At 40.3% G+C, this 27,416-nt stretch overlaps 1 protein-coding gene across 2 annotated transcripts in view; it reads right to left on the bottom strand.

Moving 5' to 3' along the window:
* Positions 1-23,292, bottom strand: part of LOC138818159 (E3 ubiquitin-protein ligase MARCHF3) — a 153,218-nt gene extending 129,926 nt beyond the window's left edge. For both annotated transcript variants that reach the window (XM_070009088.1, XM_070009087.1), the window contains exon 1: positions 23,105-23,292. The gene's annotated coding sequence lies outside the window, so the exon portion shown is untranslated. The remainder of the gene's footprint in view (positions 1-23,104) is intronic.
* Positions 23,293-27,416: the final 4,124 nt, after the last annotated feature.

A 27,416-nucleotide genomic window follows, 5' to 3' on the forward strand; every position in this document is an offset into this window, starting at 1 on the left:
TGCGCTTCAGCTCAAGGCCAGAGCTACCACTTGAGCTACAGCGCCACTTCTGGTTTTCCAGTGGTTTATTGGAGATAAGAGTCTCTTGGACTTTTCTGCCCGGCTGGCTTTGAACTGCAATCCTCAGATCTCAGCCTCCTGAGTAGCTTGGGTTACAGGTGTAAGCCACTGACACCCAGCTTAACTAATCATTTTTAACAAGAGGAATGTTCCCGAATGTGCACCATTATGTTTAAGAATCCAAGTTCAATTATATGTGAGGGTAATTTGGAAGTCTAGTTCTAAGTCTAGGTAAACTAGGTCGATTTTAACAGTTGTCATAGTTTTAAGCAATAAATTCATACATATTATAAACACAAATGCCATTTGTATAAGTATCTCTAAAATATGCATTTCTTTGCAGTTATTTTCTTAGAATGATGTTTATCTGGAAAGGTCAGTTTCATTAGGTTTAGTTTTTTTTTTTTTAAGTTAATATACTACAGAAGTTGCTTATTATCCTAGAAATGGTTAACAAAATATCAGACACTTCAAATTTTATAAAAAGAAAAATGAAGATAACTTATTTGTAAGTTTGACATTGCTTAAGTATTTTTGATAACAGAACCAGCAAGATTTTTACTGTGTTCTCAACACCTGGCATTCTGGCGTCTACTACACAGAATATGAAAGGTTTGGTTTTTATAAAATTAACCTCATTGTAATACCCTGCAATGTCTGGTGCACTTCTGGTCTCACTTCTTAGATGTACTGGCATGCTTATTAATGTTGCAGTGAATAAACTTATCTCTCGTAATTTCACCCTGGAATCTTTCCCTACAAAACAACTTTTTTTTGGTAAGTTTTTTATTGTGAAAATACTGTACAGAGGAGTTACAGTTACATGAGCAAGGTAATGAGTACATTTCTTATCAAGCATTGTTGCCTCCTCCTTAAAAACAACTGCTTTCTTAAGAGGAAACACTACTCAGGGTTTCTCTTGGCAAAACATTTTCATGAATACAGAACAAATCTCCCACGTTGGCTCACCAAAAAGAAGCTTTTAGTACATTTCACTACTGAAACAAAAACTAACCAAGTGATAGTTTTGATCTAATATCTTCCTATCTGCGCTCCACTATCTAGTACTTGTTTCTTCAAGAGTTCAGTAACATTGATCTAATCCATTCAGCAGTATGTTCTGATAGAGAAACTTATTTCAGATAATATTTTTCATCTTATTACCTTATCTTGTTTTAGGCCAGGAACAAGGAGGAAGGACAAGAAATAGGAGGTAGAACAAGTGTTTCCAAAAGATACATGGCTCCTTAGGTTTACATAAAAGGAAAAAAGTCAAGAGAGAATTCAAAACGCTTATTGTTTTATTAAGATTGCTTAGTAATGGTTAGGGGTGTATGTAGTTCAGTGGTAGAACATATGCTTCACGTGTAAGGCAGCCATAAAACAAGGCAAATTAAGCGTTGATTTAAAAAATTGTGTCAAAGGGAGCTCATGTTTTTCTAATCATGACACTTTCATATTATCATTAGGAAATTTCTCAAGGCTAAGTATTCATTTCATTCTAATATGTGCATGCTTAATGATAGTAGATATAAATCTGTATTTCAATCAGTAATCTCAGTTTTGGGCTTTGTAGACCAATTTGTAAGATCTGATTGGGTTTGATTTTGTTTTTGTGCCAGTCAGGGTCTGGGCACTATCCCTGAGCTTTTGTGCTCAATAATAGTGCTCTACCATGTGAGCTTCTGGATTTTTTATTTATTTATTTATTTATTTATTTATTTATTTATTTTTGGTGCTTAATTGGAGATAAGAGTCTCATGAAAAAAAAAAAAGTCTCATGGACTTTCCTGCCTGAGCTGGCTTTTAACTATGATCCTTAGATCTCAGCCTGTTCAGTAGCCAGCCGCCAGTGCCTGGCCTAAGATCTGATTATTTTTAACACTAACATAACTTGACTAACAGAGAACTTATGTTGCCAACTCTCTTCCATACTCATTCATTTGTGCTTGCTCACACACAGAATAATACTTTTAGTCAGAATTTTCATTTATTTTTATTTTTGGAAGAATTCTTTTTTAAGCTACTTGACTTCTTTTTATTTATTTTTTTGTTGGGCATGGGGCTTGAACTCAGGGCTTGGGCACTGTCTCTGAGTTCTTTTTCTCAAGGCTAGCAAGCACTCTACCACTTTGAGCCACAGCAACACTTCCAGTTTTCTGGTTAATGTGAGATAAGTCTCATGGACTTTCCTGCCCAGGCTGGCTTTGAACTGCGATACTCAGATCTCAGCCTCTTGAATACCTGGGATTATAGGTGTGAGCCATCAATGCCTGGATCTCGACTTCTTGATTAGTGTAACTGAAGATAATTAATATTTTGTAAATTAACTTGTCATGTATAAATACAGTGCAACACTTTGCAAATGGATGAGAGAACAACTATTAAGCTCTGCATATTCAGGAAAATCCTTTCTTCCTGACACCGATCTAGTATATTTCATGTAACATACCATAATTGGACCTGAAGAAGAGAGATAGTGAAAATGTTAATTCTTATATATTAATAAAGCTTATATTTCCTTACATTGGGAATGTAAATATGAATTAAAGTTCTAGTTTTGTTTTTTTTCCCCCAACCCTCCCCTCCCCTCCGCCTCCAGTGGTTAATCCTGAAAACTCCACTCTAGAAACTGAGGTCAAGATAATCCCTGTTGCCATTTCCAGCTCAGAAATGAAACATTAATGTTAGAAGAGTACTAGCTCACGTTGTTTACCACTTTATCGGAGGCAGTCTCCAAACACAAGCTTTCTTCCTTACAGCTCCAGTGAAGCCCTCCATTCAGAAACCCACTGTGTGAAGAATCACAGAGGGTTACTGGGTTGAATCTTTTCCTGTAGTTACTTAGAGTGAAACCACTCTGGGAGTCTAAGTAAATACACTCGGTGTTGGAATAAGACTGTTTCAAAGCAAAATTATTCAGCATGCACAAATTGTATTTGGAAGCCTTAACAGCTGCAAGTGGGAGGTATGTGATCGGGTCATGCATTTTGATGGCTGTTCATCTGGACAGATCTTTGTGTGGGAAGAAGAAACAAACTGAATTCTATTATGTAGGAAGTAAAAGTATCCTAAATTTAGCGTCTTTATCACCTAGGTTGTTTGCTTTTGAACATGGATTTCTACATGTGCCAAAAAATTCAGTGTGTATTACTGCCAGCAGTGGTAACAAAGCCATATGCTAGGCAAGAGACCAGATAACCTGGTTCAGTGACCAAAGTTGATATCAAGAAAGGACAGTCATAAATATTTAGGAGGCACTGTTTCTACAATAGCAGAACCTGCTTACCCATAAATAATGTCTCTTAACGTAATAAATTAGGTAGATTTTTAAATAAGGGTAGGTTTTAAAATAAAGATAGGGCCAAAGGATAGTTCCTGAATTCCTATGGTCAAATTTTGTCCGAGAAAATCAACTTATCTCTTGTTCTTAGAAAACTTCCAGAGATCCCCAAACTCCTATTCCTAGAAGGAATATAGATGCTATTCACTGTTTCTTTCCAAAAAGTTTTATTGACAAAAAAAAGAAATGGTAAGAAAAATAAAATACATGTTTTTCCTTATTTTAGAGACTCCATAAAATTACCATCACCAGAGAGACCAAGAAATAAAGTTGGGTATCGAATTTTAAAGTTAGTTGTCCTTTCCATTAGTCCTTTTAGAAAATAACAAGTTGGTTCTTATAAAATGACATTTTTATTTGTGCTACTTCTTTGCACTAGGTTTATAAGCACTGGTATTATATTTCCTACATGAAGGGACAGAGGTTATTAATGATGTGAATCCTTGCTGGGTTTCTGTTACATGTTTGCATATTAGATTTCCCTTCTTTATCTTCCCATGTAACTAGATCCTGAAAACCCTGCCAACCCCAACCAGCCCACTCAGCCCCCAAAAAGGTCTTGCTTCTTCTTGCATTAAAGTATGAAACTTCCTGGTTACTCTTATTTAGAATTTGTGACTGACACGTTTGAGCAATTTCATGCCTTGTAGGTTTAAAAAAAAATCCCAAATAAGGAAACAGTTAATAACACTGTTATATAATTAAAAATTATTAACAAGATACTAACTTTACATCTGTCTAATTACAAAAAGAAAAAAAATCAGCCAATAAGATCTCAGAGAGGGCTGGGAAGGTGGTTCAGTGGTAAAGCGCTTGCCTTGCATGCATGAGGCCCTGGGTTTGATTCCTCAGCACCACATAGAAAAAGAAAAAAAAAAAACAGAAGTGGCGCTGTGGCTCAAGTGGCAGAGCGCTAGCCTTGAGCTGAAGAGCTGAGGGACAGTGCCCAGGCCCAGAGTTCAGGCCCCACAACCGGACCCCCCCCCCCAAAAAAAAGAAAAAAAAGATACTCAGAGAATAGAAAATGGACTCATTACCTAGCTCATGTAACTGTAACCCCTCTGTATAGTATCTTTACGATAAAAATATATATTAAAAAATAAGTTCTCAGAGATTAGTAGAATTGTTTAGTGAGAATGCCAGGGAAAGTACATAGAAATGATCCAGTTTTCTGTGTCTTTCCAAAAAAGGGAATGTAAGACCCAGGAAGGAGCTCAGTGACTGTCCACATTCATCCCAGTTAAGGGTAGAGACAGGGACAGGAGTAAGGGTTCTGACTCAGGTTGCAGCTGGATGGGGAATTAACATTGTCATTAACATTGATGTTTACATTAACATTATCATTAATACTGACTTCAGAAAGAAATGTCAGAGCAGCAACTAAAAACAGGTAACCAATTTCATAATGTAGTAACAGGTTATACAAGGATGATAGCAACTTAAATATTTACTAGCTATTCTTGCAACTTAAATATTTACTAGCTATTCATACATTCTTGAAACTAGAAAAGGGAACCAAAAATCTAAATTTTCATTTCAATGAAAAATATATTTTGAACATTCCTACACATTTCTAGAATAGTTCCATCAAACTTCTGTCAGTTCATATTCTTTGACAGCAGCCTAGATAATAAACTAATTCTTACAACCAGCTTTCTCTGGAAAGGCTAAGAATCAGGCACACAAAGGCACAACCAAGTCCAACTGTCACATGAATTGTTATACTTTCTATGTTTTCTCCAGTCAAAGATCAATAACCCTCTTGCTTACTATCAATCAGAAACAATTCCCAGAATTATCATTCAGAAGGGACGCCTGTGAGGACCAATTTTCTAACCTCTCTCCCAATACACTATTCCTGGATAAACCATGTAACTAGATTCTGTTTGAGTTGGAAAAGGAATATAGAGTAAAAACACAGTCAGAATACTTTTTCCACTGAGGAACATTATTCTGCCTCAATAAGGAAGGAAATTCTGACCTATGTTATTACATGTACAATGAACATTATGCTCAATTAAATCAGTCACACAAAAGCAAATACTGTATGATTCCACCTATAATGAGATAGTAGCTAAAACTAGACAGAAAGGAGAATAGTTGTTGCCAGGAGGTAAGAGTCTAAAATAGGCAATGCCTATCTACTGAGTAGTTTTAGTTCTGCAAGATGAAAAGACTTCTGGACGTAGATAGTGACGGTTGCCTACTGTTATAAATATATTTAATACCACTAAACTATACTTTTTTAAATGGGCAAGACAGTAAATTAGATGTAATATTTGTATAAAAATGAAATTGTTGTGTTTTTTAATTCAAATTTCTGTTGAGTCCTCAGACCACTCACCTCCCCCCTTAAAAGTTACAACCTGTCTGAAATAATTCTAGTTGAAAGTAGAGTGTTTTAATTTGCATGAATTGTCTTCGAAGACAGAAAGGAAGGCCTCTGAGCCTCAAGCAACACAACTATCTAATCAGAGTACACTGAATCCATAAGCTAGGGTACTTCTCTGAAGGACACTGCTGGAAGTGAATGAATCTCCACCAACAGTTCCAATTGCAATCATGGTATGCATCTATCTCCTCATCCAAATAACCTTGGGCTCTTTGGAAATGTGTTGATCTGTTTAATCTAGCATGAGGGGATAGCTATGCTCATAGCAAGTCTTCATCTTGATCTGAGTTCCAAAAGTGTGGTATTATATCTCATTAGGGCAAAGGCAGGAGAGTATGGATTGTTTTTGTAGCTTTTGCTAAAAAAAATTACAATCTGTAAATATTCTTGCCATAGTCAGATATGTTCTGTGGTGAAAATTCTCACCTGCACATAATGCTGGGCTTGTATTTATTTTTTCACATTTTCTCTAATATGTAGGATCTAGATTTTTATTAAGCTGGCATGAAAGCAAAGGAGGCCAGTTAGGATGAGAAAAGGGGATGGTGAGAGATTGGTTGACAATGGGGTGTAAGCAGGGATGAGGCTCATCCCCATGTTGTATACATATTGCTCAATGACATAATGAAATATATTATTTTGGATTTAATAAATACAAGTTATAAAATAAAAACAAACCAAAGAAAAATAAGTAAAAAAACCCCACAAAAATAAAATAGTCCCTCTCCCCCAAAAGTGATAATGCATTGTGAAGAGAAATAACTTTGGGGAGAGTAAACGGGGTTGTACTATGTTGCTCAAGCAGGCCAACACAGACTCAAGCCATTTTACTGCCTTATCAACCTCAGTAGCTAGAACTAGTGCACCACAAAGCCTAAAGAGACTATTTATTTGAGCCCAGGTTTTATAACACTAGGTGTTAGATTATCTATAAGTTGCTGATAATTTGTATCTTATAGCTACATGATTTATATCTCTATAAAGATAAAATACAGTTTGAATTTCTTACCCCCTAGTATATTAGCATTTCTGTTACCATAGTATCATTATTATTATTTTAACTTTTTGGTTAAAAAAAAAGGCAAGCTCTTTGAACTCTCTAAAGGCATATTTTCTCTCACTGGACTAATATTACCCCACCTTTAAATATGAAGATAAGTGAGATTTTAAGACATTTTCTTTTTAATTGGTTGGTTATTCCTCATTAACAATTTGAAATGCCAGGCAAATTCATACATGTAAATGTATACAGTTGATTATTGCTTCCCATGAATACTTGTAAAATGTAAAGGCTACCCTTTTAATTGGCATTCAGAGATCTTTCAATGTGCAGACCCAAGCAGCTCAATTATTTTGCTCAACTGGAGAAGTGAGTTATGTAGAAATAATTACAAATGACAGATTTAAAGTCTGTCTTTGCTAATACTTTCAAATTGGGCTAAAGTTAGTTTATACCCTGTTGAGTCCTTGTACTTCTTTGGACAACCAATGTAGTGAGCATGGCGAGACATAACACACTTAGCCCGCTAATCTTAGCTGTGACATTTCCTGTCTCATGTTTTACCATCAATAGTGACCTACTTGCTATACCAAGTGGTTTTCCAACTGGGGCTTTTGATGCTCACACATGGGAAATACAATTATTTTTATATTTAGCACAAAATATAGCTGTGACATATTTTTAGTTTAAGTTATCTACACAAATCTTGTTTGATGGTAATTTTTTGCTTTGTCATTCACAATAGTTGTGATCCATTAAAAACAAAGCATATACTTTTTTAAGCAACTGATAAAAATACGGACACATGTAAATATATAATAAATTGAAGCCTAACTTGGAAAAAGTAAATTATGTTCTAATTACCTATCTCATTTTGAAGAACCTAACAAATTATTTTTGTTCAGAATGATAGAAAACAATAATGCTAGTATTATTCAAGTCCAAAATGCTTAGAAAAGTGAAACTAGCATTAAAATTATATTAGAAAAGAGAAGACAAAAACTAATACCAGAAATAGAATAGAAATTAACAAACAATAAGAGCCCGGGTTTTATAAAGTAAAACTATGGGTAAAACCTAAAAAAAAGCAATCACTGAGAAACAATACATCAGAAGGTGCAAATATCTAATAAAAAAAACAGATTCTGGAGGGGATGTGAATGAAGGGAACCTTACTGCATTGTTGGTGGGAGTGAAAACTTGTTCAACCACTTTGGAAAGCAGTATGGAGGTTCCTCAAAAGACTCCACATAGAGCTCCCCTATGACCCAGCAATCCCACTTTTGGGCATTTACCCAAATGTTCACAAACAAGACTACACTAAAGCTACCAGCACGACTATGTTTATTGCAGCATTATTTACCATAGCTAAGATATGGAACCAACCCAGATGCCCCTCAGTAGATGAATGGATCAAGAAAATGTGGTATATATACACAATGGAATTCTATGCCTCCATTAGAAAGAATGACATTGCCCCATTTGTTAGGAAATGGAAAGGCTTGGAAAAAATTATATTAAGTGAAGTTAGCCAGGCCCAAAGAAACATAGGTTCCATGGTTTCCCTTATTTGCAATAACTAGTATATGTCTGAGTCAAGCAGAAAAGGTCAGATAAGTTGATGTTAGGGAAATGAACCCTAAGATATGTATTCAAATGTTTTTTCTTTCATGAAATTGTTTCTTATACATTTATAAGATTATTTCTTTGTTGCTTTGTATGTCCCTCCTCCACAGTATAACCCCTGCTTTCACTGTATTAGATGTTGTTATAATTTGTGGAGGGGAAGGGAAAAAACAAATTGTTTAAATAGGGATACAGGTGGACCCACTGCAACAATGAGACATACAAGTCGTTACGTTGAAAGCGAACTTTACAACTTTGGTGGTGGGGGGGAGGAGGGTTGGGTGGGGGTGGGGTGGGGGGAGGATGGAATAGGAAGGGGAAACAAAGGAGGAGGCTACAATGCTTGATAAGAAATGTACTCATTAAAAAAAAAAGAAATGTACTCATTATCTTGCCCATGTAATTGTAACCCTTCTGTACAGTAATTTCATAATTAAAAAAAAATAGTATTACTCCCTAAAAAAAAAGTCTTTCAATACAACTAAATATTCCTGCAGGTAACTTAGTAATGATGTTTTATAGACCAACTGATATGTCTGTCATTCACAGTTTTCAATACTAAGAAACCTGTGATTACAAATTTATGTATGCATGTATGTATGTATATCTGTATGCCTTCTGTATCACAGCAAATGACTCTTCAAAATTTTGTCTTTTCTTGTTAACTTTGATCCACAAGCCCTAAAGCAATGAACACAGGGTCCTACACGCTAATGAAAATTACTTGTTCTATATCACTTGTGAATAAGAAAATTCCCCACACTCAACCAAATCTCCAAACTGTGTGTCAGGAGTCTGCAATATTCCTTTTTAAATGGATTTCCAAACCTCTGGCTACACCAGGCTTGATAGCAGCTGTATCTGTGAATCATAAAGGACCTTTCGAGTCACAGTATTCACACATGGAAAAGCGCATGTTCCACTTGGCCCCTGCCAAAGAAACTCCTCCCCATCTCTCCCCCGATCCCACAAGGTTCTTGGGAACTAGTCCAGCAATTGTTTACCCATGGAAGGAAGGAAGAGAAAGCCTCGAATGATCCGTGGAACACCAATCTATTGTATACAAAACTACCATGTGGAAAGTAGGCTCTCCAGAACTTCATAGACCATATACACATTGAATTTAAATAATAATGATACATTGATCCAGCTCTTTAATTACTGATCTCATTTTCACCTGGATCCTTATAAACTCTCACAGATTATATATACGACTCTGTGCAGGTTATAAAGGGAGGATAAAGAAGGAAGGAAAGGATTCCTGCCCAGGCTCCACAGGAAGAAAAAATTATGTAAACATTAAAACCTCCTCCTCCTCCCTTTTCTTTCTATTTTTCTCACTTGTTTCTGAGGCACAACATAAAAACAATCTGCATGAACTAGGTTAAAAACTGCTCTCAAATACAGATGTATTTCACTTACCATAAAATTTAGATTTGTTTTTGGAAATAAGAGGAGTTTAGCTTAGAAGTATATTTCATAGGAAGTGACTTAGCAGGTTTGTGGGACCATCAAGAGAAAAATAATGTCAAGTGAATGTAGATTAATACTATGTGCTACACCCATGGCTTTTGAGGTCACCTGACCTAGAGAAGATGAACAGGGAATTTGATGTTCTTGTCAAAGTTGAATGACAATTTATTTGATCAATTGGTAGTATCAGACTGTAAGTCTCAGCAAATAATACCTCACAACATAGCTAGCAAATGGCCTACCAACCCACAGAGCAGCAAAAAAAAAAAAAAATACAAAACATTTACTTCAGTAGAGAAGGTGAAATCAGAGGAAAAGGACTTTGGAGAGAAGCACTCTGCTTTTTTTTTTTTTTGTCAATTCCTTCCAAATTAATATGTGTGGGAAAGCTATTTTTCAATTTGCACCTTCATAATTACTTTGGAATAATTAAGAATGTGGTTCTGAGAAGAAATCATTTTAACAGATACATGGGTTCATGGGAAAAATTATGTACAGGTAGAGAAAACAATTTTAAGTGAAATTTAAGTGAATTTGCCATTACAAATGATCATTCAATTATAATTATCCTAGCTTACTTCTCAGTCTTATAAATAACTTTATTAAGTGCTTATGCAAATTAAAAGCATTGGTGACCTTAAAACTATAATAAAAAATTTAGGACCCTAGAAACTATTACTCAAATTTCCCTCTGGAAACTTTTACTATAGATTTTCTTCAAAGAGCTCTTACATTCATATTATGTTTTGCCCTCAAATAGAATAAAAAATTGACTTTGCTAGTTTCCAAATTTTACAGAAAAAAAGTCTGAACTAGATATATTCACACTCAGTAGACAATTGCCATCATATTCTTATGGTAGGAGACAAAGACTGACATTGGATTATTAGTGATGGAAATTTAAATATTCATTCATTCACTAACTGATTCATTTGCCTGTTCGTTCATTTTAAAACGTAGCTAGTGTTTCTGCTCTTGTGGAATTTCTATTCCAGTGGAGGAGAAAGATTAAAAACACAGACAAATGAGTAAATTCTGAGATTGTGGAAAGTATCATACAAGAAATAAAAGTGGGGCAGAAACAGATAATCAAGGTGGGTGGGGGAAGGCTCCTAAACAGATCAGATGGGGGTATTCATGGGAAGTATTTGTGCAGAAGAGACAGTTAAAAGTTCTGGATGGAAAGGATGTAGCCATAGGAACCAAGGATGGGTGATCTAAACAGAGGGAAATGAAAGTGCAAAGGATCACAGGTGGGAATGAAACTGGCTTATTAGAGTAAAAACAAGGAAGCCCTATGGTTTGAAAATTGAGCTGGGCAACAGTGTAGGTAAAGAGGTCACAGATATGGACAGGGCCAATTACCTAAGGCCCTGCAGGCCACGATAGTCCTCAGACAGTCTTCCCACTCATGGACAGTAGGAAGGGATGACAGATGAACTCAAGTCCAAATCTTAGCCAGTAATCAGTTGTGTGACCTAAATAGATTACTAGCTCCTATTGGATGCTTAGGTCCTAATTTATAAAAGGATAACCAATAAATAAAAGTCAGTTATAGTTATGAGTAAAAATCAGTCTTGTTAACACTATGATACTGAAATAAAATTAATACAAATTTTATATAGACCTATACTGTAAAATAATATATTCAAAATGTAGAATTATTGGGAAGTAAGCAAATTATTTTAACCTTTTTGATTCTGTAAAGATCATACACTTATTGGGTACAGACAGACATAAATTAGTACAATCAAATTCATTAGGGTTTATTGTGGCTCTAATCAGAATAATTATTGATCTTGGCTCATTTCACTGTTCTTAATTAGTCTGCATTGTAGCTTTTTTTTCTTTCTTTCTGACTAGGCCTTGCCAATTGTAGCAGTTCAGCAGTAGCTACCAACTACACAGCAGTCATGGGGGTGTGGGGGAGTTTTGTAATCATTTTACAAGCCGCAACATGTAGTAGACATTTAGAGTTGCCAACATCTATCTTTCACACAACAAGAGACACAGACAGACAGACAGATAGACAGACACCTACACCTACACACACACACACACACACACACACACACACACACACACACACACACATTTTTTTGCTAGCAGAATCTCAATTTTGTTCAAGTTCACCTTCTCTCTCAGGCAAGGATTCCTTGTTAGTCAATGACTGAGAGATGGGTTAGTGAAACAATTCGGATCAATGAGTGAACACTCAGTCCTCTGGGAATCTTAGTAAGATTTTTGTATTCTTTCAAAGGAGAGCTTAAAATAGGAGAAGAGGTTTTATTTTCTGTGTTGTAGATACTCTCATGTTTGCAACTGACATCTGAAATGTTGTAGCCATGTTGACATTATGAAAAGAACTAGCCTTAGAGTAAGGGAAACTTCTGAGGACAACAGAGATGAAAGGAATCTGCATCCTTGGTGATGTCCATTGTGTCAGTAGATCAGTCAGTCCTGCTCTATTTCACAGGAGATAATACATTTCCTTACCATGTATATCAATTTGACTTGAGGTCTTTTTGTTTCATATGCAGAATATCTCCTAGCAAGTGCATCACATAATCTTCATGTAAACATCCCCATTCTGATAAATCACTCATTTCTTTTTCTCTGAGAACAGTCTAAGACTAGCGCTAGACTTAGCTCAGTTAAAGTTAAGAAACCAGGGACAAGGATAAGTTAGCCTTGTAATTTGCAACACTGGGATAGACATTAAGAAAAACTCATGGAGAAACACCCTAAAAATTGTAGGAAGAGGCCCTCTGACATGTGTAGTCAGGATAACATGCTTTCTGTGGATTCTCTACCCATCTAAAAACTTTTATGTTTACCATGCACCTGTCTGGGACATCTGTTCTCTGGAGACCTAAATGAAACATACTTTTCCAGTTCGTTTTTTTCCCCTGCCAACTCAGACTTTTACCGTATTACAAGAGTTTCAGTAGAGATCATACAGTACCATCACAAAACCTGAGCACAGGAGAGATGTTAAAGGAGCAAGAGTAGTTTCATATTCAAGTGGGACAAGAGTACTAAGTAGGAAAAAAGCTTCAGGGAAGACGTACAGTACTGGAGTTTCTAATCAGAAGGAAGAAGGAAACCATCTACTATGGTCTGAATGTGTGTATTACTTCCAAATCCTTCCATGGAAACCTAATCCCCAGTGGGACAAAACTAGAAAGTGGGAACTTTGAGAAAGGACATGAGGCTCTGTCTTCAGACATTAGGGGGATTAGTGCTTTTATACAAAGATACCTTAGCCAGCTAGCTAGCCTCTTCTGTCATAAGACACTAACTACAGTGAAGAGGGCCCATCTATTAGAAAGAAAGCCCTCACCACACACCAAATCTGCTAGCATCTTGATCTTGGACTTTCAAGCTTCCAGAACTGTGAACAATACATTTCATGTGTTAATTACTTAACTAATCTATTTTGTTATGGCAGTCCAAACAAACCAAAACACTATCAGAGTATATTGGCTACTTCATTCCCTATGTAGGCACTTTTTGAAGTGAAATATTAAGAGATCAGTAATTAGAAAGTACTCATTTTACCAAAAAAAAAAAATCATAGATGGAAGAGGTAGAATAGGATTCTTGCTTGGGGAACTGATGGAGGAGATTGGAAATTAAGTCCAATGAAAGATTATGTAAATGCCTAATGGTTCACAATAATAAAAAATATGGCTTGAAACCAAATTAACCATTCTGGTCTAATATGCATTTTCCTACAAGAAAATTACAGAATTATAAATTTAGCACATAATGGAGAGCAAAGTGTAATGCATACAGATTTCATAATTTCATACAGTATTTGAGACACGTTACTTAAAAAAATGGGATGAATATTTTATGTAGTGAAAATTTGCTAAGAGATCCTAATTAAAACAGAATAGTAAATGGTGCCTTCGTTCCTGAAAGGGTCACTATCAGGATTTCACTTAATGTCTTCATTAGTAATCTGCAGCAAAAGTGGACATTCATTCAATGTGAGAATGGTATCTAGCAATGAGATGTTGCCAAGGAGAGGAAGGTTGTAGAAAAATATATGAAAAGGTTAGAAAAAATACAACCTTACTAGGTGGTTCAGAAAAAAACAACTTGAAACATGAAAGATAAAAATTAAGTAAAACAAAGCCGGGCGCCGGTGGCTGAGATCTGAGGATTGCAGTTCAGAGCCAGCATAGGTAAGAAAGTCCATGAAACTCTTTTCTCCAATTAACCACCCCCAAACTGGAAGCAGCACTATGGCTCAAGTGCTAGAGCACTAGCCTTGAGCTGAAGAGTGCAGGGACAGTGCCAAGCCTAGAGTTCAAGCCCCACAACTGACAAACCCCCAACAAAAAAATTAAGTAAAACAAATGAAGAAAAAACTGAAATTTGCTGGCAATAATTCTGAAAAGAACCCAGACTCAAAAGAGCAAGCTCAAGTGGTCAAGCACTAGCCTTGAGCAAAGAAACTCAGGGACAGGGTCCAGGCCCTGAGGTCAAGTCCCAGGACTGGCAAACAAAAACAAAAACAAAAACAAAAAACAGAGCAATGCGTTGTGGCTAGTGAGTACAACAATTAAGAATAAACAAAAGATGTATTAGTCTACGTCTTATTTTTTTAAAGAAATGAGGAGGGCTGCCCTTCTTCCTTTTCTGTGTGCACTTCTCTTGATTTCTGTGGAAAGCTTTGCCTCTTTAGTTGATATATATATATATATATATATATATATATATATATATATATATATATATATATATATATGGTCAGTGGAACCTTGTGATCATGTTCCTTAATCACAGGCAAGTGAGAAGGAGACAATAAGTATGATTGGGTGGGGGTAGTGTGGTCCATCATTGGAAAGTATGGGCTAAGGTTGGTGAAAATTGAGGTTTTGTGAGGCTAATTACTTTTTCACTGTATAAGGCTGTCAAAGCATGTAATATCTCATCAGAAAAAAAAACTCATTGGAGTGTTAAAAGAAAGTCTTTTGAGAATGGTCAAGAATGCAGTTGCTATTTCAGGGAAGTGATCAATGGTGACAGTGATTGCCACAGAGCTTTGATAAAGTAAGACTTCTTACCTGAGAAGAAGGGGTAATGGAATAAAGAAAACATTAGATGGTGGGGATTGAATTGAGAAGCATTGAAATTAGGGACACTTGAAAGGTGAAGAGATGACAATGATCGGCTGAGAGTCTCTACTGTGGGGCACGTGTGCAAAGTGTAGGCACAAACAGTTTGGTAAGGACACTGAAAAGAAGATTTGAGAAAATGCAAAGCAATACACCACAGGAGGAATGTCCACTGGTTACAGGAAAGAGGATGGGTGGATTTGCCCCACAGATGCTTGCTTTTGCATCCTTACTTGCCCTTCTTTTTGTTGTTGTTTTTGTTGGTCATGGGTCTTGAACTCTGGGCCTGGGCGCTGTCCCTCAGCTCATCTGCTCAAGGCTAGTGCTCTACCATTTGAGCCATAGCACCACTTCCAGTTTTCTGGTGGTTTTTTGGAGATAAAGAGTCTCATGGACTGTCTTGCCCGGGCTGGCTCTGAACCATGATGCTCAGATCTCAGCCTCCTGAGATCTAATCCTAGGATTACAGGCGAAATCCTAGCTACCAGCACCTAGCTTGCCCTTCTTGAGTCTATCCCTGCCCCTACATCCAAAATAAAAAGAAGACCTTGGGATATGCCCTGAAAACAAATGATCCTTGTCTATGAAATCAGTGTTCGAATTCATGACTTAATCCATGAATGTTCATCTTCTCTGTGGCCTTGATCATCTAAATTTCTTTTAGACTGAATCACTCCATTTTCTAACCTATCTTTTTCACACATATGAGGAGAAAACTGAGGTCCTTAATCTGCATCCTTGAGGAGCCCACGAGATTTAATACTTAATGGTTTTAATTCCATGTAGTTATGCTTAATTCAGTTGAACTATAAACTACCTAGATACATGGTACATGACTTCAGGCATGCAGGTCCCTGGAATGAATATTTATATTAGCTATCAGCCCATATGGAAAACATGAGTAAGTTGAAAAAGCTTCCTGGAAAACAGATTTATGGCCCATGCCTGTAATCCTAGCTACTTGGGAGGATGATATCTGAGAATCATTGTTCAAAGACAGTCCAGGCCAACCACCCCCCCCCCAAAAAAAAACAACAACAAAAAAAAGCTGAGACTCTTATCTCCAATTAACCAGTAAAAATCCTGAAGCAAAGGTATTGCTCAAGTGGTAGAGCACCAGCCTTCAGTTGAAAAACCAAATAAGAGAGCAAAAGGCCCTAATTTAAAGCCCTAGTACCAGCTCAAAAAAAACCCCAAACAGAATAAAAGCCCAATTTTAAAGGGGTGATTTTATCAATACACTCTATGCATGTATGGAAATAGTATATGAAATTGTTTCATATTCATATATATGCTAGTTCAAAAGTAAATGATCTTTTAAAAGATGACATAAAAAGACTTTAAAAGCTTCTGAACTAAAAATCTATTGCAATTATCTTCATAAAATATAAAGTTTCCCCAACATACTGGGCTTTAGACTTCAACAGCCTCTCAACCCAGCATCATATTGCTCCTCAGTTGCTCCCTAATCTCACACTAACACAGCACTTGGCCACCCGTACTGCATGGTGAAAGGAACCAAGCCATTTGCAGCTCAGAAGATACAAGAATGAGACGGTCCCAAGTCTCCAAGTAGGACCCGAGTATCAGCTGCCCATAACAAGGGGAATGTGAACAAAAGAACAGCCCAGCAAGTTGGCCTAGACAAGGAGGGAATGAAAGGTATCCTTGAAAAAGACACATGGGAAAGGAGTAGGAGAAGGAGGCAAGACAGGAACGAAGCAAAGGGATTTCAAATATGGGTGGGATATGGGATGGTTGTCCTTAGAAGTTCTAGACTGATACTAAAATCAAAAATCTAGCCCTACCTACGATTTAGATACTGCTACGATTTAGGCTTTGGTGGATATCTTAATATATGTACTTTGGAGGCACCACAGATGTTCACTTGTGATTCTTTGTAGCCTCTAGTGCTACAAAGTAGCACTAGTGAGTAACTATGAGATGTTTCTTGAGAAACTATGAGATGAACAATGTGATCGCCACCCTCCAGGGTTCCTAGATTAGAAAGGAGAATATAAAATAAAAGATTCTTCCTGAGAGGATACCAGGCCAAAGGGGACCTGGAAAAACTCCCTAAAGGTGCTAGTGCTACTACTTGAATTGATTTTTTTTTTGAGTTAGCTAAGTAGGAGAAATGTACTATTTCTGGCAGGTACTAAATTAATATGTGTTAAGTAATTTTGCTTTGCAATTATTATCTAGAAGATTGCTAAAGGACTGGGAACTGGCTCTCATCACTTTTGTTTTTATTATTGTCAATTAAAAAGATAACTATATTCATGTTAGCATTTATGAGTATAATCTTAAAAAGTACTATATTTTATCTATGACTAGATTGAGGAAATACACTCATAATTTTTTCCAGGTACAAGGAATTCTTGTTCTATTTATTTTCTAGCAAAAAAAGTTTTAAAAGCCTTCAAAAAGAACACATTTTGCTCACTTGAAATATGTGTGTATATTTTAGCATAAAATACACTTGGCAGCTCCTAACATAATTGGATGGTTATGCCTTGCAAAACTTGATTTCTTTTTAATCAAATTTTTAGAACCATACTGGGTTTCTTGCCAGTGTTGCAATGGTAAGCAATAAATACATCATTAGATCAATGGTGGTCTGATGATGGATTACTGAAAAGATGGCTATAGCCAAGAAGAACAAGACCAGAGTCTCATTGTGCAAAGATTGAAAAAATATTGTTTAAACCATAGATATCAAGTTAATACAGCAGGGAAGAAAACACTGCAAAATAGAACAGAACAGCCATGGGTTTATGATGTAGTGATATTGATCACAGATTTTCCTAAGTACTCAAGAGCAGCCACACTATTATATATGCCTCTGATTAGATCTAGCGATGAGAAGGAAAAAGTTATTAAAAAAAAAAAAAGGAAAGCAACCAGGGGAAGGCCTGCTGCTATAATAAATTATTTAAAGCAAGCAGGGTGAGTGGGTTGTGAAGACAATATAAAACAGAATCGATGACCCCAAGAAACCCCAAATCATCCACACCTCTATAAATTTCTTACCGTCCTGTCTGGCTTTCTACTGGAGGTATTTCTTTCCCACATGTGTCCCATCCCACCCTCCCCTCCCGGCTCTGACCCCTCACTTTTGGCCCAGTTCTTTTCTCAGAGCTTAACATTTGTTTTTCTTGTGTAACGCAGGATCTGGTGTGTTCAGTTATGTTTTTCAACTTGTATTAGGAGTGCCTCTTAGGCCACAGATGAATGCATCTGTTACTTATTCATCTGGATCTTAAATTTCCTACTGACACTATAAGCCAGGGATAGCTCATACAATACGCCTATCAATATGACTTCAATATCATCTGTTACCTTCTTCTTTTTTCTTACTACAGTTATTTGTCATTGAATCCACAAAGCTAAAGCCAGAGGGAAACTTTTCTAGCTCAATATTGTTCTCCATGAGAAGATATTTCTGGACACTAGTAACTCTAGTGAAGGTGGGAGCTTGAAGGGCCATTTTAGAAAAGCAATAGTTAAAATGGCTAAAATTTAAGTCCTGTTAATAGATCAGATTGACTTGATTTTTTTTTTTTAACAAATGGTCTATCGGAACAAGGGAAAGGAAAGTAGAGTAAAAAACATTGAGAAGAATTTACTAAATGAAAGTCAAGATATCATAAATATGCCATGGCCAAAAGAAAAGTTATAATTGTTGCATAGAAGCTTGCAATGACCTATGACCTAGTTTCAAGAAAAGCAGCAAGCTACTGTAGTTATTTTAAACCTTGCACAAATCAGTGCCATTGTACGATCAGGGGCTGTGGTATACCTCAGGCCCTTCAAATGTTCTACATCTATCAAATTCTACAGAAGCTGGGCAAATGAAATGTAACTATTTTGCCAGTGTAAAACATTCTTAGCAGCACAACATACCAATGAACAAAATAGTACAGGGTTAAAATGTAAATCAAGGAATTCTTCACGTAGGCTTTGCTAGAATTGTGCACTGTGACCTTTGGTAAATTATTTGCCTCTCTAGGTCAAGGTTGGCTGTTTAAGGTCAGAGCCATTGAACCAACTATCATAGAAGGTGATTAACTTTATAAAGAAAACTGCACAAGGTCGCCATCCTATATAAGAAAATATTGAAAGGGTAAGAAATTGTAGATCATATGAATGACTAAGTATAACTCTATGATATCACCACAATGCTAAGTAAAAAACAATTCAAAATGTAAGTTCAACCTCTCAGTTATTGGTGTCATCTTTCAATATAAAAGACAAAAATCTAAATATTTGCTTTTTGTGGTTGCAGTTCATTCATGTGGAACAATGTAGGGAAAAGAAAAAAGCATCGTCCTCAAAGGATTGTTGACATAAGTGACCTACCAACATGCTTGCCAAGAAGTTTTCTCTGTAAAAATCCCAGTGATGATCCAATCAATGGTCTGGAACCATCTCAGTTGAGCGCCTCAGCTTCTGTATCAGGGAAGCTGATTTCTGGACACTTCTGACCTCTGAGAAGTCATTAGGTATTTAGGTACTTGAATGGCAGAGAGAAGGACAACTGCTGATAGATCCTTTCTTTTTCAAGCCTTTTGTAGGACTCTTACATGGAAAATTATACCAGTCTAAAATAAGGAAAACCAGAGTCTTCATGCCAGTATCAAAGGATACATGAAAAACGCTAATTGGCAATAATGAATAGATCACACTTCATAATGTTCCAGTGAGAGAAGTAGCAATCCGTTTTAAATCCATCTCTCTTTTACAATGAGAAAATCCACTCATTACTTGGACATCTCAAAATACATTTTAAGGTTACTTTCAGAAGAGTATCTATGAGCTCATGAGGGGACAGCCCGAGACAGTCGCTGGCCAACAGCACAACTAGTTCTGCTAGGACTAGTTTCCTAGGACTTTGCTGAGTCTGTGTTTTCCCAGGTGAAGTGTATACTTTGGTTCTTGCCCCCAAACTGTGAGAGTTTTGCTTGTTTTTAAGAGAAAAAGGTGCCTCTTCTCCTATCCTCCAGGGAAATATCCCCAACAAATGTGTTAGGGCTGACTAAGTCATCTCAGGGCATCTTGGGAACCCATCCAACCATCCCAGGATCAAAAATGGGGGGAGGGAAGGAGTGGAGGGGCCAAGACGAGGGAGGGGTATTAAACTATTTTGCTTCTCCAAAGACTCCCTTAGAATTAGGGCAACCCTGAAACAGGAAGAGTTGCAGCTTCCAAACACAGGACAAAAAGAACCCATTGTTAAAGAAGGAGAGTTAATGCATTACCTATAAATTTCACAAGGCCAGTAAACGCCACCTGGAAATTTCTGAACAATTATTTGTTAAATCACTTCACAGACTATGTTCTTTTCTATCAGAACAACGTTCCAGTGTTTCTTGAAATATGATGAGGGGTTACCTGATATCAAGATTCGTTTGGGAAACTTGCTCAAAATGCAGGTTCTTAAGTGCCACCCCAGGCCCAAGAACTGAATGTCCAGGACTAGAATCCAATCCAAGAATTGAATGTCTAAGGAACAACCAACCTGGTTGATCTGGATGATTCTTAGCAAGGCAGGAGAATTACTGTGTCTACATAGCCCACCCCAATTCTAGACTTGTACATATTAAAGATTTGCCTATTTGCCCCCCAAATATTTTTATATCATAAAAGTGTAGATAATACATATTGAGATGAGTTCTTAAAACTGCACTAGCTTATTCTTTTCACATATAATAAACATTACTATTAAAATGTAATTGTGAACATAAAATTATTGTGAAAATACCAACTAAACTTCTCAAAACTACTGCCTTCATTGTCACTAAAAGTAACTGTTATTAAATGAATTTATAGTTTACTAAAGTATCAGTCACTTGGCTGTAGGAACTTGTTAAACTGTTATATTCCTCCCATACCTCTTTAGTCATCAGAAGTTTTGTGATAAAGCATTTATATATAAATATTATATATAATATATTACATATAATATAAATTATATATATATATATATGTATATAGCTGGTCCTGGGGCTTGATCTCATGGCCTGGGCGCTGTCCATGGGCCTCTTTGTGCTCAAGCATAGCGCTCTCCCACTTGAGCCATAGCGCCACTTCTGGCTTTTTTGAGTAATTGATTGGAGATAAGAGTCTCATGAGGACTTTTCTGCCCCTCCCACCCCGGGATGGGGGTGGGGAAAGAACTTAGAACTGCGATCTTCAGATTTCAGCTTCCTGAGTAATGAGGATTCTAGGCATGAGCTACCCGTGCCAGGCTTCGCTTTTATTATTTTAAAACTATATTGTGAACCATTTCTACCAGTGGTTAGGCTACAAATGAATTTATGCTCAAGTCATAAATTCCTAAAAGCATACTTCATTAGAATTACTAAGACAGCCTTAACTCTCCTCTGCAATAAAGCTTTGTTTACTTCTATTAAAGTGGGCTGTTTTTTTTTGGTGCAAAACAATTCAGTTTTAATGCACTGTGTTAAGAAGCAAAATAAGAAGAGTGTCTGATATACATGCTACTGCAAGGCAGTAAACCAGTGCTGCAGGGCCATGAGACACTCTTTTTTTTCTAGAGGGATTATATTTTTCTCCTAGAAGCTCCCCCTCCACTCCAATCATAGCTACAATTATTTCACAAGACACAGTTTGTCCTTTCTAGAGACATTAAAGAATGTCTCTTTTTACTTGCCAAATGCAAGATCAGGCCAGATAGTAAAGAAAATAGAACTTGAGACAGGCTTTGTTTGTAACATGCTGTTTCTGCTAAGGGCTGCCCTCTACCCAGGCTCCACCCCGGTGCTCTGGCTGAAGTGTACATGTTGTGTTTTAACAGATGGGCTGGCTGGCGGCTGCTGGGCTGTAAAACAGGAACGCGGAATCCGCACCGAGACGTATTGAACTGAAAGCTCATAAAGTTCATGGACATACGCTGACCCAGACAGGCCAGACGGACGCAGACACGCTTCCATATACACCCTCCACAGCTCGGGGTCCGGTGCCAAGGGGAAGTTCAAGGCTACCCCCCCGATATATTTCTATCTCATTCACCTATCAATTTTACACATTCATAAACACACCCCTGCGCGCGCGCGCACACACACACACATTGGCAAAGATCTCAACATTCCCAAATTCTGGACCCAAGTTCCTCTCCAGGAATCAATAAAACTCCCACCGGTGGCACACGAGAATCGGCGAGGAAACACTACCCTGCATTATAGTGGGTGCGCACCTCGGAAGCGGCCGGCTCCGAGGGAGGGGGGAGTCCGTGTTTACTCCGCGCGGGGCGGGGCGGGGCGGGGCGGGAATGAATGGGCTGGGAACGCGCGCGGACGCGCGGGGTCCGCTGCGCCCTGGGTCTGCCAGCTCCCGCCACAACTTCACCGCTGCACACACTCCACTCCCCCGGGCCGGCGGCCCCTCTCACCGTCCCGGGTCGGGCTCTCCAGGACGGGCGTCGTTACCGATCCAGATCCCCCGGAGGGAGCTGTGTTTTTTCGGGTGCACTTCGAGGGTGGCTGGTGGGGTCCGAGCCCCTCAAGAGGGGCGCGGGTTCCCGCGCCGAACGGGTTCCCGGCGGCGGCGGCGGCGACTCCGTAAAGTTTGCGGTCGCTGTCCATTCACGCCCCCGGGCGCCGCGGTGCCCCGAGAGCCCTTGGGGCTCCCCGCGCCCCGGAGCCCGGCGCCCGGCTCGCCCAGCCTGCGGATCCCCGCGGGCGCGGGGTGTCGCGCCGCGGAGGCTCGGGGCCGGCGAGGTCCGAGGGACCCGCGGGCTCGCCATGCAGGAACGGCCGCCCGCGTCCGGGCGGGCACCGCGGCCAGCTCCCGGGCACCGCGGCCAGCTCCCCGGGCGCGGACCCCGCCGTCCCGGGCGCGCCCCGGCTCTGACAGGGCGGGCGGCCGCGCCGAGTGCGCGTCTGCGGACGCGGTGCCGAGGAGGGGAGCTTCGGCAGCCAGAAGTTGGGGAGCGGAGGCGCCGGCCCGGCCCTCGCCGCGCTCCGACGGAAGGACCGACGAGCGCCGGCCGCGCCGGGTCCGCGCCGCCCGCCGCCCGCCGCCCGCCGCCCGCCGCCCCGCGCCGCGCGACCACTCACCCTCCTGGCCGAGCCCTGCCGCGGGTCCGCAGCCCCAAGCTGTCCCCCGCCGATCGCTCACGTCCCGGAGGGTCCGCGCACCCTGGCCCGAGCGGGCAGCTCAGGGGGAACACCGCAAGCCCGGCGGCCGCCCGACTCCGCAGTCGCCCCGAGCGCGCTGACAATTCAAGGACCTGCTCAGCGAATGAGGCGGAACGCCGGGCTGTGGAAGACCAGGCTCGGCAGGGAGGCGGAGCCGGGGGCGGGGCCACCTCCGGGGGGGTGGGGCCGCCGCTGGGGCGGGGCCACCCTCCGGCCGGCCCTTGAGGGGCGTGGTGTTCATCAGCCTGTGATTGGCGAGGCTAACAGCCAACCGTGTGGTCTCCAGAGCCTCAGGCGGTGCCTAGCTCTCGGCCCCGCCCTGCAGTCTCTGTCCAATCGCCCGCGGAGGAGGGCGGACCGGGGAGCGGGCCGCGGCGTTGCAGGTTGTCTTTTGCGAAGTGTGGCGGCCGCTGGCCGGCGCCGCCGGGCCGTTCGCAGCGGGCTCTGGACCGCGCGGCAGGAGGGTCCGGCGCTGAGAGAAGGCAGGACGCCCACCCCGCCCCGAGCTGTAGCCCGTCGGCGCGCCGTGGAGCCGGGGGCCCAGTGGTGGACGGAGACCGGGATGACAGTCGGGTGGTGGAAGCGCGGAACCCGGCGGCCCCGAAGGAGCCGAGGACCCCGAGACGGCGCGTCCCCGGCCGGGCCGCCGGGCTGCGGGTGGAGGACCGTGGCCGGAGACGGAGAGCTCCTGGCTCCCTGGGAAAGGTTCCGATCTCCATCCGAGGGTCATCTCCCCGACGTGCGGGGCCTGCCCGGCCCTGGGCGGGGGCGGGGGGAGCGCTCGGCGGCGGCATCTCCGGGGATTTAGCGGGAGCTCCGGGACGCGGGACTCCGCGGAAAGTCTCCTCCTCCGCCCGCTCCCCTCCTCCGGCGGGTGTCCTGCGGGGGGCGGTCCGCGGGGGGCCGGCTCCCGCGGCTCTCTTCTCGGTCGGCTGATGCCCGGGAGAAGCATCTTCGTGGACAGGGCCTCTCTCTGCCTGGAAATGCACCTGCCGTGGAACTAACAGCCAAAGGCCTATGGGCGGGACCGCAGGAGTGGGCAACAGGAAAAGAGCCAAGATTCCTGATGTCCTGACATTCACCAGCATAGGTCCCACGCTGCCCCCTTCCACTCATTGTCAGGCTCAGACCCCAGAAGTCCTGAAAGGACTTGAGGTGTAGCAAATGTGCAAGTGTGAGAGCGCTACCTGTAGTCTTGCCATCAGCACCTGGCCTTCAAAAGGTCTTGCCTTGCTGGGTGCTGGTGGCTCATGCCGATAATCCCAGCTACTCAGGAGGCTGAGGTGTGAGGATCCCGGATTGAAACCAGCTTGGGCAGGAAAGTCTGTGATACTCTTATCTCCAGTAAACTACCAAAAAGCTGGTAGTGGCGTGTGGCTCAAGTGGTAGAACACTAGCTGTGAGCACAAAAAGCTCAGAGACAGCGTCCAGGCCTTAAGTCCAAGCTCCATGATAACACAAGAAAAATAAATAAGCTTTTTTTTTTTTTTTTTAATTATCATAGCTGACCTCTCATGAGAAGATTCTGATGAAGTCACCAGGGAGAAGGTAAAGGGCCAGCCTATTAGGTGAGCTCTGGACTGGGTCCCATCATGCTTCTGAATAGTATATTGAGGTGTCTTTCCATGTGAGGATAAGGAATGGGATTAGGATAGAGACAGGGCTATCAGTGCCAGACAAGCAAAAGTCTTGGAGGACTCTACTTGTTACCTTGGTTCTAGCAGCGGGACAATCAGCTTTCTACTGCTATGATAGAATATTGAAGGAAAATCAACTTTTAAGGAGGAAATGTCTGTTTGGGCTCAGTTTCAGAGGTCTCAGTTGCTTGACCTCTTTGGACCTGTGGCAACAAAGTACAAGATGGTAGGAGCTCTGGGTAGAAAAAAGCTACTCACATCAGTTGTAGCCAAGATTAAAAGAGAGAGGGGAGGAGAGATGATTTTTCCAATATGTCCTTCAAAACATGCCCCCTAATGCCCTTTCTGTTCCTGGGCCCCACTTCCTATAGATTCCATCACTGACCTATGGCACCACAGGCAGGGGAAACAAGCCTTCAACATAGGGATCTCCAGGGGACATTCAGAATCCTAACTTCAGCACTTTTCATCTGTTCTACAACCCACAAGCCTCCGCACTGAAGACTTATCATGAAACCTCATCTTTGTCTAGAATTACTAGGAAATTATGGAAGAAATGTATTGCCTTTCATTTTTGTCCTCCACATTCCTGAATATAACTAGAGAAGCTGCCTACAGTATTTATTCACATCCCGTGGAAGTGTTACACAAATGCTAATGATTATTTTAAAAAGTCATATTCAAGGGAGGAGGATGGGGGAGGGGAGGAATGTGGGAGGTGGGAGAGGAGGGAAGGGATACTGGGACATCAACAAGGGAAGGGGTAAAATTGATCGACAAGTAATGTACTCATCTTTACAATAAAATAAAATTGTAAAAATCATAGTTGAAGGGCTGAGGGTGTAGTTTAGTGGTAGAAAATGTGCTTATCAGTGACAAGCTCCTGATCACCAGCACTGGAAAAATAAAACAACCTTCAGAATCACCTCAATAATAGGAACCAAGCCCTGGCTGATGGCTGTATTGATGGTAGTATTTACATTAGATGCAGGAAATAAAAGAAATGTCTTTTGTGAAATAAGAATTAAACAGGTGACTTTCATGTCCTGATTTCTAAGATCTGTCATTTGTTTCAGATGTGCACAGTTCTAACATTTTTTTCCCTTATAGAATGGATGGCATGGAAAATAAACACATTTGGGCTATATTTAATTAGCATACCATCTTTCATTGTAATTCATTTTCCAAAGGACTTTTATCACTTGGACACAAGACAACACACCTGGGCATTTGGTAGTCAACTATATGGTTTCCAGATCCCATAACATTCCTTTGCCTTTCAGCCATCCTGATCATCTCCAAAGGAAAATTAGATTTGTTCCTAGTCCAAGAACTAATGTTAATATTATCTGTATGAAATAAACAGAAAACCATGAAAGTATAGATGTGGAGGTCACTTATTTAGCTGCAATCTATGTCATGAAATTTCACTCAAAGGGATGAAGTTTGTGAAGTGGCCTATAAATGAGAAGAGTCAGGGGAAAGCAGGGATGCACGCTTGTCTCTTTGTGGAGAGGAAGCAAATTTTCCTACAGGCTCTTCATCTCTCTCTGACTCAAATATTTTAGAGCTCTCTAAATTACAATTGAACGTTGAATGGTAGGAGTCATGAGTTCTAATTTGAGTGGCTGTAGTGGTGACTGCTTCTGGCAGTCACTTAACCTCTGTTTACCCTCACTTCTTTGGCCATAAAACAGCTGGCAAGATAGGCCTACTGTGTTTAGCAGCTCAAAGGGGACCCCATGGTAATAGTTACAAAGCATTACAGATAACATTGCATTTAGAATAGTGTTAACTGCCAAAAAGAAAAAGAAAGCGAGGGAGATGGGAAAATAGTGTACTTCAAACAAGTCTGTACACATACAATTTCTATCTCATTGGATTCTTATCCCCCTATAAATGGAAATAGGAAAAAAGCACTCTTTAGCATCCTGGTTCAATTACTGAGTGTTTTGGAAGCTGTTAATGGTAACATACCACCTAACTAGGAAGAGTTCTAGAAGTAGATCTAGAGGAAAATTCTTTTTTTTTTGGTCTGTTTGTGGGGCCTGAACCCTGGGCCTAGGCACTGTCCCTCAGCTCTTCAGCTCAAGGCTAGTGCTCTACCACTTGAGCCACAGTGCCACTTCCGGCTTTTTTCTTTTTGCTTATGTGGTGCTGAGGAATCAAACCCAGGGCCTCAGGCATGTAAGGCAAGTGCTGTACCACTGAGCTACCTTCCCAGCCCTCTAGAGGAAAATTCTAAGTGAATAGTGTTTTTCCCTCTCCTTCATTCCCATCAGCTCTTTCAACATAGATTTACTTTAAAAATTATGCTCAATTTAAAGATGACTGAAAAGTATCTTAACAAAGAAACAGAAATTTCTAAATTCTCATCAAAGGCACAGAGTCTAATACTAGCTCTGCTACAGATTCATTCTGAGAACTTGGGAAAGTCATTCGACTTTCATATCTTAGTTTCCCATGTATAACACTGCAGTGATACTTTGAGCCATTCCAGAGGTGGGAGACATAACTAATGAAAAGACATGTTGAAGTATTAATTGCTTCATTGACTACAAAATAATCACGTAAGTGTTCTTGGCAAACTGTAG

The sequence above is a fragment of the Dipodomys merriami genome, unplaced genomic scaffold (assembly GCF_024711535.1).
Source record: "Dipodomys merriami isolate MVZ:Mamm:240054 unplaced genomic scaffold, mDipMer1.0.p SCAF_72, whole genome shotgun sequence".
In the NCBI taxonomy this organism is placed as follows: Eukaryota; Metazoa; Chordata; class Mammalia; order Rodentia; family Heteromyidae; genus Dipodomys; species Dipodomys merriami.